The sequence below is a fragment of the Carcharhinus amblyrhynchos genome, chromosome 6, assembly GCF_965287045.1.
Source record: "Carcharhinus amblyrhynchos chromosome 6, sCarAmb.v2.hapA, whole genome shotgun sequence".
NCBI lineage: Eukaryota > Metazoa > Chordata > Chondrichthyes > Carcharhiniformes > Carcharhinidae > Carcharhinus > Carcharhinus amblyrhynchos.
This window is the reverse complement of record NC_137329.1, coordinates 117,387,153-117,401,772: the sequence shown is the minus strand read 5'-3', so window position 1 is coordinate 117,401,772 and position 14,620 is coordinate 117,387,153. Positions and strand designations below refer to the sequence as shown.

Sequence of the window (14,620 nt, the reverse complement as noted above, 5' to 3'; positions counted from 1 at the left end):
GTGGAATCGCTTAGCTCAATTGCTGCTTATGTTGTTTGTCGTAGTCCTGTGTGTGTTGTAGCTTCAGCAGGTTGGCACCTCATTTTTAGATATGCCTGGTGCTGCTGACTTACCTATGAGTCATCTCTTGGCACAAATCCCCAGATGTTAATAAGGAGGACTTTGCAGGGTTGACAAAGAAGACCATTTGGCCTATCTCATCCACGAAAAATGATCCATCCAGTCTAATCCTGCTTTGCTAGCTGCAGCTCAGTTGGTAACACTCTTGATTCTCAGTCACAAGATTCTGGGTTCAAATCCCACTCCAGAACTTGAGGACGAAAATCAAAGCTGATCCTCTAGGGCAGTACTGAGGGAGTGCTGCACTGTTGGAGATGCCACCTTTCAGATGAGACAATCAACCAATGTCCCATCTACCTGATCAGATGGATGTAAAAGATTCCATGCACTATTTTAAAGAAGAGTAGGAGAGTTATCCCTGACCGATATTTATTCCTCTATCAGTGTCATGAAAAACTGACTATCTGGTTATTATCACCTCTGTTTGTGGAAGCTTACTGTGCACATATTGGCTGTTGCGTTTCCCACATTACAGCAATAACTACACTTCAAAAGTACTTCATTGGCTGTTAAAGTGCCTTGAGATTGCCTGGTGTGGCGAAAAGCATTATACTGATGCAAATCTTTCTCTCCGCGCTCCCTCCAGCTCTCGTTCCATAGTCCTGTGGGCTTGAGTGCTTTGAGTGCCTATTTTTAAAATTTGATGAGTGTTTCTGTCTCTGTCAGCCTTTAAGAGAGCGAATCCCGGCCTTCCACTCGGCTCTGAGTGAAAAATAATTACTCAACTCCCTTCAAACAATTACTTTAAATTGTGCCCCCTGGGCATTACCATCTATGCTGAGGAAAAATAGCAGGAAATAATTCATGTCAATTGGAAGAGGTAGGCTGAGGTGTGAGCCCAGATTCTGGTTAGTTTTGCCATCCATAGGCTAGCCTGAAGCGGAGGTCGATATTGAGTGTTAGCTCACTTAAGATCACATAACTCAGCACAGAATGAAACGGTAACTTCCCCAGTCTTAAGGTTGATGCATTTACTCACTCAGCCAGCGACAGAGCTAACGCAACAATGTCATGCGAATCCTCAGTTGCACGCCATTATTCAACATTCCTGGTGACACATTCTCAACATCTCAGTGCTCCCATGGCACTACTCCTTGTAGGTTAAAGCAGACACTTTTCAGTAAAGCTCTATATTTACAGTGAGCTGAACTGCATGTCACTACTGTCTCCCTGGTTGATGAGACTGGGAAGCTGAAAAAGAATGTGTTTGCTTGTTCTTTTCCTGAAGATGAGGTGATGGGCAAGTGATTTAATTTAACGTATTATCATATGTATTGGTACACAATGAAAAGTATTGTCTCTTGCACGCTACATAGACAAAGTATACCGCTCGTAGAGTACATAGGAGAGAAAGGAAAGAGAGTGTGCAGAATGTAGTATTACAACCATAGCTAGGCTGTTGAGAAAGATCAACTTAATGTAAGGTAAGATACATTGAAGAGTCTGACAGCAGCAGGGAAGAAGCTGTTCTTGAGTCGGTCGGTTCATGAACTCAGACTTTTGTATCTTTTTCCCGACGGAAGAAGATGGAAGAGAGAATGTCCGGGGTACATGGAGACCTTGATTATGTTGGCTGCTTTTCCGAGGCAGCGGGAAATGTAGACGGAGTCACTGAATGGGAGTCCGGTTTGTGTGGACTGGGACACGTTCACAATCCTTTGTAGTTTCCTAGAAGCTCTACAGCGCAGAAGGGAGGCCATTCGGCCCATCGAGTATGCACCAGCCACAATCCCACCCAGCCTTTTATCCCCATAACCCCATGTATTTACCCTAGCTAGTCCCCCTGACAGTAAGGAGCAAATTAGCATGGCCAATCCATCTAACCCGCACATCGTTGGACTGCGGGAGGAAACTGGAGCACCCACAGGGAACCCAGGCAGACACGGGAAGCATGTGTAAACTCCACACTGACAGTGACCCAAGCCAGGAATCGAACCCGGGTCCCTGGTGCAGTGAAGCAGCACTGCTAACCACTATGCCACCGTGCCGCCCACGTTAATTGGTTTCTTGTGGTCTTGGTCACAGCAGGAGCCATACGAAGCTGTGATACATCTGGAAAGAATGCTTTCTTTGGTGCTTGAGGAGGTGCTTGAGGTGTAAAGGTTAATGAGTATGCACATGCTGGTTTGCCCTCTGTGTCTTTGAGACCAGGACTAATATCTGGGTCTTTTAGCAGTACTGGAAGCATTGCAGGAGTAGACGGTTTAGCTGGCTGATGGCTTCCTGCTTCTGTGGCTGCTCTCTGCTATTAGGTAAAGGTGAAAGGCTGATTCTCCATTCAGGGTGTGGACTGGACCCTCAAACTCTGCTCCAATGTAGCTATCTGAACACAAGTCAAAGGGGAGATAGTGAGGTGGTGCCAATGTTACTGGACAAGTAACGCAGAGGCCCAGGCTAATGTTCTGGAGAGAAGTGTTCAAACCCATAAATACAGCAACTAGTGGAATTTAAATTCAGTTAATGACCTGGAGTTGAAAAGCTAGCGACCATGACACGGTTGTTAAAAATCCGTCTGGTTCTCTGATGTTCTTTAGGGAGGGAAATCTGCCTCCTTATCTGTTCTGGTCTGATTGTGACTCCAGACCCACAGCAACGTGGTTGACTCTTAACTGCCTATCTGAAATGACCTCGCAAGCCACTCAGTTCAAGGGCAATGAGAGATGGGCAACAAATGCTGGCATTGCCAGCTTTGGAAAGTCTTTCAAAATGAAATACCTTACTTCATGGAGACACAGTGGCACAGTGGTTAGGACTGCTGCCTCACAGCGCCAGGGTTCAAATCCTGGCCTCAGGTGACTGTCTGTGTGGAGCTTGCACATTCTCCCCATGCCTGCATGGGTTTCCTCCGGGTGCTCTGGTTTCCTCCCACAGTCTGAAAGATATGCCGGTTAGGTGATTGGCCATGCTCAATTGTCCCTTAGTGTCAGGGGAAATAGCTAGGGTAAATGCATAGGGTTATGGCGAGAAGGGCCTGGGTGGGATTGTGGTCGGTGCAGGCTCGATGGGCTGAATGGCCTCCTTCTGCACTGTAGGGATTCTATAATTCTATATGGTGCTAAGATGCCTCCTGGCTGCTACAAAGACATTGTGAGAGATGTATCTTTAAGGGTTTTTAAAGTGCTTTATAATTGGCTCCTGGGAAATTTTTGTGAGAGGCACATTTCATGTTTAAGTCTAACTGATCTCCCACAGAGCTGCTCTCATGTCTGGAGCTTCCAGCGGCCAGCCTGCCTGTTCCTTTAAGGCAACTGCTCAAACGCTCCTTGTGGGAATCCATGTAATTATAGCTCCTTGTAATTGTGGCTGAGGTCAATCAGAGGTCAGCAAATATCCTTTACAAATTTCAAGTCAATATCTGGCTTTGTTCCTTTTTTTTAAGATTCTTTTGGCACGTGTAACAGCATGATGTTGGAATGTCTTTTCTACATAAAGATATATAAAATCACTCATCTATCTCTCCAACTGAGATGGGCAGCCACGTCAACTTGTAGCTTCGTCTCGAGAAATTTCAGAAGCTGATATTTGCAATGAATTACCCGTGGACAGAAAGCACACACCGCCCCTAAACTCGGAACTCCTTCTTAGATTGCCAGAGATCGCACCAACATGGATACTGGTCCACCATGCCCATCTCTCGTTAGGACATCAAAAAATGCTAACGCATTCTGCCTCAACAGAAACTTGTATTTATATAGCGGCAGTAACATAGTAAAATGTCCCAAAGTACTTCAGAGGAGTGTAGTCGGTCAAAATTTGGCACAACTAGCATTAGCACAGGTGAGCAAAAAATTGGTCAAAGTGATAGCTTTCAAGCACCAATTACCGTCCCATCGGTCTACTCTTGATCATCAATAAAGTGATGGAAGGTGTCATCAGTGGAGCAATCAAGCAGCATCTTCTGAGCAATAACCTGCTCAGTGACACCCAGTTAATGTTTTGCCAGGGTCACTCAACTACTGACCTCATTACAACCTTGGTTCAAACACGGATGAAAGAGCTGAATTCCATCGGTGAGGTGAGAGCGACAGCTCTTGACAGCTGTTTCATCAATGACCTTCCCTCTGTTATAAGATCAGTACTTGGGATGTTCACACAGGACTCTTCAGGTACTGAAGCAGTCCATGTTCAAATGCAACAAGACCTGGACAATATCCAGGCTTGGGTTGACAAGTGTCAAGTAACATACGCACCGCACAAATGTCAGGAAATGACCATCACCATTAAAGACAATTTAACCACCACACTTTGACATTCAGTAGTGTTACCATCACTGAATCCCCCACTGACAACATCCTTGGGGTTACCATTGACCAGAAACTCAATTGGACTCACCACATAAACACAGTGGCTACAAAAGCAGGTCAGCGGCGAGGAACACTGAGGCAAGTAACTCACCTCCTTACTTGCCAAAGCCATCTGCAAGGCACAAATCAGTCCGTGATGGAATACTCACCACTTGTCTGGATGGGTGCAGCTCCAACAACACTCAAGCATCTCGACACCATCCAGGACAAAGCAGCATGCTTGATTGGCACCACATCGAAAAACATTCATTCTCTCCACCACTGACGTTCAGTAGCAGCAATATGTACTATCTACAAGATGCACTGCAGAAATTACTCGTTCCTAGTTGCCCTTGAGAAGTGGTGGTGAGCTGCGTTCTTGAAGTTCTGCAGTCCACATGCTGTGGGTTGACCCACAATGCTGTTAGGGAGGGAATCCCGCGATAGTGACCCAGTGACAGCGAAGAAACGGCGATATATTTCCAAGTCAGGATGTTGAGTTGTTTGGAGGAAAGCTTGTAGGTGGTGGTGTTCCCATGTATCTGCTGCCCTTGTTCGTCTAGGTGGAAGTGACTGTGGATTTGGAAGGTGCTCTCTAAGGATCTTTCATGACTTCTGCAGTGCATCTTGTAGTTAGTACACACTGCTGCCACTGAGCGTCAGTGGTGGAGGGAGTGGATGTTTGCAGATGTGGTGCCAATCAAGCGAGCTGCTTTGTCCTGGATGGTGTCAAGCTTCTTGAATGTTGTTGGAGTTGCATCCAGCCAAGGAGAGAGTATTCCATCGCAGTCCTGACTTGTAGATGGTGGATAGGCTTTGGCCATGATCTTATTGAATGGCGGGGCAGGCTCGAAGGGCTAGTTGGCCTACTCCTGCTCCTATTTCTTATGTTCTTATGAGTCAGGGGGTCAGTTACCTGGCGCTGGGCGCCCGGCCTCTGACCTGCTATTGTAGCCATGTTTTATGTGGCGAGTCCAGTTGAGGCTTTGGTCAATGGTAACCCCAAGTGCCAGGAATAATCCTATTGGAATATCAAGAATACAAAACATATATTACTATTTAGACATATCAAACATATAATCCCACCCAAAATGACAAGAACAAAAGAACTATCCTTACAATAGATACCAACTTTGATCATCAGAAAGGTGGAAGATGATTGACAGGTACCCAGGATGACATCACCTGTTGCAACAGAGCTACTTATGTTTTTTGTAAGACCCCTGACAGAATGAAACATCCCAAGGTGTCTCTCAGGACCATTATAATGGAACTAGGGATATGGGAGGAAGATGGCAGGAATCAAGATCTTGAATTTGCTAATCAGACATGATCAAGATGGGGGGCGCTGAAAAGGCCAGAATGAGATGAGTGCAGATATTTTGAGGGTGGTGGGGCTGGAGGAGATTACAGGATTAGGGAGGGCTGAGGCGATGGAGGTATTTGAAAATATCGCCTGACCAGGAGCCAGTGCTTGTCATGGCCGAAAGGGGAATGGGACATGGTGTGAGTGGGATCATGGCCTCACCTTTACAGTGGAGAATGTAGGAGGTCAGCCAGGGGTGTGTTGGAATTGTCAAGTCTGGAAGCAAAAAAGACTTGAATGAAGGTTTTAGCAGCAGGAATATGTCTTTTTTTGACATGTTTACCGTCAATTTTAGAAAAGACACACCCACACTGTGGAACTTTGAGTTGCCGCATAGACCAGTTTGCTGGGATTGAGCTGTGGAGAATAAAGAGGAACATGGTACAGTGAGTACAGAATTATTCACTGTGACAAGGGTAATAAAGTCACTTGCTTCTTATTTTTCATGTGACCCAAAGGCTTTTTGCCAATAACTGTACAGCTAAGTTACCTTTAAAATGGTTTTGCATAAAACTGATCATTGATGTCTTTCCCCAGGCTATATTTTCATTTTATTTGGCTTTAATGTATTTTGAGTAACCAATTAGCGTAGTAAAATACAATCTTTAGGTTGGCAAAAATTGTTGGAACTATTGGATTATCGAGCTAAATACATTCTTGTAAAGTTTATTTATTAGTGTCACAAGCAGATTTACATTCACACGGCAATGAAGTTACTGTGAAAACTTTCCTTGTTGCCCCACTCCGGTGCCTGTTGGAGTACACTGAGGGAGAATTTAGCATGGCCAGTGCACCTAACCAACATGTCTTTTGGACTGTGGGAGGAAACCGGAGCACTCAGAGGAAACCCATGCAGACATGGAGAGAATGTGCAGACTCTGCACAGACAGTGACTCAAGCCGGGAAGTGAAGTCAGATTCCTGGCGCTGTGAGGCAGCAGTGCTAATCACTGTGCCACTGTTCCGCCCCTAAAATTCTTTTAAAGTGTCTCTTACACACACACACACACACACACACACACACACGCGCGCACACACACACACACACACACACACACACACACACACACACACACACACACACACACACACACACACACACACACACACACACACACACGGAGCCAGCACAAACATTACAGGCTGAATGGCCTCCCTTTGTGCTTTTACCTCTCCATATTAAAAGGTTATAGCCTGTCAATCATCAAACTGCCCAGTGACACTACCCAAATCCAGGAGCAAAGCAATGAACATTAAGAAGACTGTTCTTACTGAGAAATAAGGTGCAAATTCAGTTATTGGCAAAACAAAATCAACAAGTGTTTACTGCAGCTAGAAAATTCAATTCCATTCCTGACTGGTTGCCCATCTGCGCATTTGTTTCCAAAAGTATTTATACAGTTGTCTTTGTTTAGATCTGTTCCTAATCGATCTCTTCTTGTTCATTTATTTATTTATTGACCTCTCTCTCTATTTAATTGTCTATATCAGTTCAACTATGCCCCCACCTCTTCCCCTCTACATTTCTACCTGTCTCTATTTTTAAATATAATTCTGTCTATCTATCTACATCCATCTGCACAGTTGGTAATACCTCTGATTTTGATTTGATTTATTATTGTCACAAAACGTATTGTTTCTTGCGTGCTATACAGACAAAGCATACTGTTCGTTGAGAAGGAAAGGGGAGGGTGCAAAATGTAGTGTTACAGTCATAGCTAGGGTGTAGAGAAAGATCAACTCAATGTGAGGTAAGTCCATTCAAAAGTCTGAAGGCAACAGAGAAGAAACTGTTCTTGAGTTGGTTGGTACGTGACCTCAGACTTTTGTATCTTTTTCCTGACGGAAGAGGGTGGAAGAGAGAATGTCCGGGATGTGTGGGGTCCTTAATGATGCTGGCTGCTTTGCAGAGGCAGTGGGAAGTGTAGACAGAGTCAATGGATGGGAGGCTGGTTTGCGTGATGGATTGAACTACATTCATGACCTTTTGTTGTTTCTTGTGGTCTTGGTCAGAGCACGTGCCATATCAAGCTGTGATACAGCCAGAAAGAATACTTTCTATGGTGTATCTGTATAAGTTGGTGAGAGGTGTGGCTGACATGTTAAATCTCCTTAGTTTTCTAATCACTACTTTCTAGCAATATCAATATATTTCTATGTATATATTGCATATATATTTGCCTCTCTTTTACTGATCTACCTGTTAAAACTATCCATGCTGTATCTCTGGTTACCTCTATTGAATTACCCAATGATTATCACAATCTATTCATATTCCTATCTGCCTGTATCACTTTATGTGCCTTGATACTTGGTTAACTTCTTCCATCTTTTTCTATATCCTGACCTTTCCGCTCAGGGTAGACAGGCTATTTGAGACCTCAGGGGCTGTTCATCCCTGCCTTTGCCTGAGTTGCCCCGGACCCCATGCTCCAACAAATCTTTGGGGGCGATGGTTAGAAGAGCCTCAAGGGGTGACGGCCACTTACAAATAGAGGATGCTTCAGGAAGAGGATTCAGAGGTGGACTTGTGTTTCCTTTAAGCACACGGAAGGAAGGCAATGGGAAACCACCTGGTGTGTTCTTTTCCCAATCATTGCTTATTCAAATTGGGAAAAGGCGGAACTGAAGACGGGAAATACAAGACTGCGGGACACGGAGAAATAAGCAGAAGGCCTGCCCTACTATTCTGTCTCTACCACAAACTCTTCTCTTCATATACTTAACTTCAAGTTATAAATCTAGGGAAGGAACTGTCCTTGAGTCGGTTGGTACGTGACCTCAGACTTTTGTATCTTTTTCCCGACGGAAGATGGTGGAAGAGAGAATGTCCAGGGTGTGTAGGGTCCTTAATTACACTGGCAGCTTTACTGAGGCAGCGGGAAGGGTAAACAGAGTCAATGGGTGGGCTGGTTTATGTGATGGATTGGGTTACATTCATGACCTTTTGGGCAAGATTTTCTGGCTGTTCCCAATGGTAGGGATTGCTGAGGTTTCCCTGGTGGTGAAGTTGGTGAGTCATGAAAATTTCCATTGACTTCGGCAGGGTCCTGCTGGCAGCCAATATCTTGCCCACTTTGACACAGGAAAAGCCGCCACAGCAGGGACCATAAAATTCTGGCCTCTGAAACTGTTTCCCACATGACAACAGCAATTGCATAAGAAATAGGAGCAGGAGTAGGCCATCTAGCCCTTCGAGCCTGCCCCACCATTCAATAAGATCATGGCTGATCTGAAGTGGATCAGTTCCACTTTCCCGCTCTCTCCCCATAACCCTTAATTCCCTTGTCTATCAGAAACCTATCTACCCGTGACTTAAATATATTTAGCGAGGTAGCATCCACCACTTCAACGGGCAGAGAATTCCAGAGATTCACCACCCTTTGAGTGAAGAAGTTCCTCCTCAACTCCGATCTAAACTGCCCCCCCCCCTCCTTATCTTGAGGCTGTGTCCTCTAGTCCTGCTATCCTTTCTAAGCGGGAAGAATCTCTCTACCTCTACCCGATCCATCCCCTTCAAAGGTAGTTCATTGCGAAGTGCTTTGAGATATCTTATGGATGCAATTTTACTGCCTGTTCACGCCACACTCCTGCTGCAGCGAAGTTGGAGAATTTGGTGGCTAGCCAAATCTCTGTTCACTGTAGCGGAATGGGAAAATCCCACTGGTGCGGACGGCGATAAGATTCCGGCCAATGTGTGTTTTCTTTCTTGCTTTCCTTATTTTCCAAATCTCTAACGGGCGGGATTCTCTGGCCTCCCCATGGTGTGTTCCACGGCAGCAGGGGGCAACCCACCGTTGGCTGGTGTTGGGATCTTCTGGTTCCACTGCTATCAATGGGATTTCCCATTGATTCCAGCCTCCACTGCTGGCAAAGCTGTGGTGGGGGTGTGCCATCAGCGGGAGAGAAAACCATGCCACCGTGAAGATGTTCAGATCCCTGAAGGCAGCGGGAGAGGTAGATGAGGTAGGTAAGGCGATATATGGGATATTTTCCCTTTATTAGTGATGCATAGAATATAAGAGCAGGGAGGTTTTGATGGAGCTGTATAAAACACTTGACAGACCACAGCTAGAGTATTGAGTACAGTATAAGAAGGATGTGATTGCACTAGAGAGAGGATGTGGAGGAGATTCACCAGGCTTGGATTGTTTTCCTTAGAGCACTGAGGGTAGTTGGGGGGAGGGTTCATGACTGAGGTGTATAAGATAATGAGGGGGTTGGACAGGGTGAACAGCTATTCCCCTTGGTTGATGGGTCAATCACAAGGGGGCATTGTTTTAGGGTGAGGGGCACAAGATTCAGAGGGTATTTGAGAAAAAGATTTTTCACTCAGAGGGTGGTGAGAATGCAGTGCCCGGGCAAGTAGTGGAGGCCGGAATTTTTACAAAACAGTTAGGATGAGCACTCGAAATATCGTAACATTCGGGTATATGGGATGAGTGCTGGATAGTGGGATTACCATGACTTTAGTGGTATTAAGACCATAAGCCATAGGTGCAGAATCAGGCCACTCAGCCCATCGAGTCTGCTCCGCCGTTCAGTCATGGCTGATACTTCTCTCATTCCCATTCTCCTGCCTTTATTGTCAGTGCAGACCCGATGGGCTGAAGGGTCTTCTTTGCACGGTGTGATGGGTGGAATTTTACGGCCTCCTGAAAACATAAAACCCTGCCCGAGGTCAACAGACCGTCCCATAGTCCGCGTCCCCCTCCTCAGCCCCACCCCCACCCCACTGCTCTGCTTCCAGTGGCGGGCGGGATGGTAGAGTTCTGGCTTCCAACTCTAAGAGGCTTGCTAGGCATTTAAGAGGATCTGGAGTCTAAAGTAGGCCAGGCCAGCTAAGGATGGTGGATTTTCTCCCTGAAAAGGCGTGAGTGAATCAGATGGGTTTCACCGGCAATGGTTTCACTCAAATATCAGAGGCTGAGGGGCCAGCCTGATAGAAGGCTACAAGATGATGAGAGGCATGGAGAGAATGGAGGTCTTTTTCCCAGATAGAAATGCCCATCGCTAAGGGGACATAGGTTCAAGATAAAAGTGGGAAATTTTAAAAGAGATGTGAGAATAGTGTTTTTTACAAAGAGGGTGGTAAGTGCCTGGAATGCACTGCCAGAGGAAGCAGGAGAAGCAGATACAATAGGAATATTTAATAGGTAACTTGACAGATACATAAATAGACCAGGAGTAGAGGGATATGGGCCACGCAGAGGCAAAAGGTCTTTAGAAAGTAGCCATGAGTCGATGCAGGCTTGGTGAGCCAAAGGATCGTACTGTTCGCTGTTTCATGGTCATCATCATAAGATTTTTAATTTCAGATTTGCATTAAATTCAAATTTCACCACCTACCATGATGGGACATGAATTTGAATCCCCACGGCTTCTGGATTACTAATTTAGTGAAAGCATCACTGTTCCACAACCTTCTCTCCCTGTGGCTGTGATTTAATCAGATAGCTCTACCAAATAGCTAGCACAGGCAGATGGACTGAATAGCCTCATTTGTGCACCATTATTCTATGAATAACCAACAGTTGCTGAGTCATTAATGAATCTTAATCACATGCAACAGCTCATCCTTCGACATTCAGTTTTCACAAGTGTGTGTTTTGCTATCATTAAATTGGAGGAAAATTGAACACCGCATAGTATTTTGGTCTCTGGCCACAGTCTCATAAAAAGGCTGGAACAAGAATCTCTCAAATTCCAGGTGATAACTTTGAGCTAAAATATCCAACATACAAATAGTTTGCAAATGTAAATCTGATGTCAAAGTCACCAAGGATATTCAATCACTGGGGGAGTAAATCACGATGTTGCATTAATTTTCTTTCTGGCCAGGTTAAAAAGTCAAGACTATCAAGTACACAGACTAATGGTCTTAATTCAAGATCCTTAATTCAAATCCTGCTTTGATAAGCATTAACGTGTCTCTTTGATCTGACATTTCTGATGCTTGGGTCAAATGATTCGATACGGCAAATTTTCCATGGAGACTGAATAATCGCTACGTCAGTACAGATCCTGCCTTGGAAAATGTAACTGGCAGATACCTAGCTGAGCTGCAATGATCTGGTCACTGACAGAACCAGTGTTGCAGTAATCTGGTCACTGACAGTTCCTGTGTTATAGTGATCTGCTCATTAACAGATCCTGTGTTACGCTGACCTGTCACTGACAGATCCAGTGCTGTACTAATCTGGTCACTGATAGTTCATGTTGTAGTGATGTGGTCACTGACGCTCCTGTATTGCGGTGATCTGGTCACTGACAAATCCTGTATTGCGGTGATCTGGTCAGTGCATCTGGTGACTATCAGTTTCCTTGTTACAGTAATCTGGTCACTGTCTAATCCTGTGTTACAGTGATCTGGTCACGGAGAGATCCTGTGTTACAGGAATCTGGTCACTGACAGATTCTGTGTTGCGGTAATCAGGTCACAGATAGATCCTGTGTTATAGTAATCTGAGTAAGAAGTCTCACAACACCAGGTTAAAGTTCAAGACATTTATTTGGTAGCAAACACCACTAGCTTTTGCTACCAAATAAACTTGTTGGACTTTAACCTGATGTTGTGAGACTTCTTAAAGAGTTTACCCCAGTCCAACGCCAGCATCTCCACGTTATGGTCATGGATGGATCTTTTGCTACATTAGTCTGGTATCCATCCATTTAGTCCACAGTTGAAGCACAGACATTTTTTGTTTTGTTGTGTTTGGATGTGTGAAATTCGTCATTGTCATTGATATCAAGATGTTGGGAAAATAAATTATTTGTTAAATTCAAAAGGGAACTCTTTAAACTACCTCCTGACTTCTCTATGATTGTTAACCTTCTACAAGGCTCAAGTAATGATTGTGATGGAGTTCTCTATGTATGCCTGGATGAGTGCAGCTCCAACAATTCTGAAGAGGCTTTAACTTATCCAGGGCATGGCAGACTATTTCAATGGCATTCTATCTTTCATCTTAAAGTCTTTCTCTCCATCACAGACGCAGAGTTAGGCAATGTATTCAACTGCAAAATGTAGTGCAGCAACTTGTCAAGGCTACTTCAGCTGCACATGCCGATATAAGAGGGAATTCCACCACTTCCATCTTCCTCAGCTGGGAAATGTATCATGGTCCCTTCAGTGTCACTTGGTAAAAAAACTGGAACTCCATCCCTAAGAGCACAGAGGCTGCTCCTACTCCTTATGTACTATAAGGGTTCAAGAAGGCATTTACTGAAGAAACATTAGGGAGGGGAATTAATTATTGGCCTTGCCAGTGATGCCCACATTCCAGGAATGAAGAAAAGGTTAAAGAAAGGGGCAAGTTAAAAGCTACAGCACGTTCCTGGTCTGTTTTGGAATAACTAAAGCTTTATTTTAATCTTTATGATATTACTTGATTGTGACAGTGTGGCATTATATGGAATTACAGCTTTCAAACAGCCTCTTCTGTCTATCTTTTTCTAGTAAGATGTCTCACAACACCAGGTTTAAGTCCAACCAATTTATTTGATCATAATCCTACAAGCTTTCGGAAACGGTGTTCCTTCGTCAGGTGGAAGGTTCTGTTCAGAGAAGGGCATATAAAGTCACACACAGTTTACAGAATATTGATTAGAATGTATTGGCCAATGTATTCTGTAAACTGTGTCTTTAAATGCCCTTCTCTGAACAGAACCTTCTACACACCTGATGAAGGAAGACCGTTTCCGAAAGATTGTGAGTTTACTATCAAATAAACTGATTGGACTTTAACCTGGTGTTGTGAGACTTCTTACTGTGTTTACCCCAGTCCAACGCCGGCATCTCTACATCATCTTTTTCTACTCAGGTTGAACCTCTTCTCATCTCGCTTCCTCATTTCAGCATTACCTCCTATTCCTTTCTCCCTCATATATCTATTTAGTTATCCAGTAGATGCATTTATTATATTAGATGTTGGCCTAAATAGGGGCCGTAGTCCCCTGGTGCATTCTCAGTGGCAATCCCTTGACCAATCAGGTTCAATTTGCTAACCAATCAGCTCACTTTTACATGCCGTATAAATTGTTGCCGTCTTTGAAATTTGGCATTCTTGTGGCTGTCCTGATAAGTGCAAGACAGAAAACTTTGATGGCATGTCTCTTTTTCAGCAATACTTTATACGTATGGCCCCTTGTTTTTTGTGTCCTCCTGACTTCCAAAGCATAGGAAGGGGCCTGGAAAATAGGTCAAAGTCCAACTTAATTGGAATTTATTTATTTTTGGGCCCATTTGGCAGTTTCCAGCAGGGGAGCAGATTTGGATGAATCTTCCACCCATGCTACCTACTCCACCGGCATAGCCTCCGCAAGAGGTTGGGAGACAGAAATGATGTGAATAGATATCATATCTTACATTGATATCAAACTGCCGTTACTTACTTGTTCACATCTAAGGAGGTTTAATAAAGATCAGAAAGTGAAATATATCAAGCAAAGAGTGGGATTCAATCGTAGAATGAAATAGGATAACGTAAAATGTACGTTGCTGAAACAGGTAGTTTGGCTCAGCCAATCCGCACTGCTATTTAGAATCCGTAGAATCCCTACACTGTAGAAGGAGACCATTTGGCCCATCGGGTCTGCACCGACTCTCCAACAGAGCATGTTACTCAGGCCCTCTCCCCATTACCCCACATATTCACCTCGCTTATCCTTCTAACTTATACCTCTTTGAACACTAAGGGACGATTTAGCACGGCCAACCCACCCAACCTGCATATCTTTGGACACTAAGGGGTAATTTAGCATGGCCAGTCCACCTAACTCGCAGATCTTTGGAAACTAAGGGACAATTTAACATGGCCAATCCGTCAAACCTACATGTCTTTGGACTGTGG

The 14,620-nt window shown here is 44.4% G+C and overlaps 1 protein-coding gene across 7 annotated transcripts in view; it reads left to right on the top strand.

Moving 5' to 3' along the window:
• Positions 1-14,620, top strand: part of LOC145344554 (chemokine-like protein TAFA-2) — a 226,029-nt gene that overhangs the window by 34,393 nt on the left and 177,016 nt on the right. The gene's annotated exons all lie outside the window — the stretch shown is intronic.